Below are 819 nucleotides of genomic sequence, written 5' to 3' on the forward strand. Positions count from 1 at the left end.
TTTTTTTTTTTTTAAAGTTGCGTGTAACCTTGATTGAGTTGAGCGCATATATTTATTTAAATTGTGCAACTTTACGCGTAAAAAGATTATCCTTTTTGTTATTCAATTTAATATTTTTTTCCTAGCACGTAATGAAATTAATTTCCATCTATATATACACCCTCTATATATCTCCATAGTTGAATTCAGAAAATATATATATTGATATAACTAAAAGTTAATTCTCATCGTGTTCAATAGATGGCTAAGTCCATGGCAAACTTGTTTTCATGTGTTCTTCTGATTTCAGGTTTATATATCATTTCTTCATTCTTTTCTATTTTCATTTATTAATATTGCTTTTATTTTAATGAGTTAGCTTTTAACTCCCTATTTATGAAAATTGTTAGACCCTAAGGAGCTCCACTAACAAATGCGTCTCGTTATAGTGGTTAATGTTAGGGCTGGAAGTGAGTCAAGCCAGCTCATGAGTCAGCTCGAGCTCGACTCGTTAACAGCTTGATAAGCTAAGCTCGTGAGCTGGTGAGCCAAGCTTAAGCCTAAAATTGAGCTCATAAATTAAATGAGCCGAACTTGAGCTTGGATAAGCTTAACTCATTAGCTCGTGAGTTGGCTCGATTATATATATAATATTAAAAGTATAGATTAAATGCATATAGAATATGCGTATTAATAATTTAATATATATATACATATAAAATAATAATATATAATTTTATATATATATTAATGTTCTTAATTATTTAAAATTTTATAGTCATTTTTTATATATAATTTTGATGTAGGACATAAATAAAAAATTTATAATTGATAGATAGA

The sequence above is a fragment of the Arachis ipaensis genome, chromosome B09, assembly GCF_000816755.2.
Source record: "Arachis ipaensis cultivar K30076 chromosome B09, Araip1.1, whole genome shotgun sequence".
NCBI lineage: Eukaryota > Viridiplantae > Streptophyta > Magnoliopsida > Fabales > Fabaceae > Arachis > Arachis ipaensis.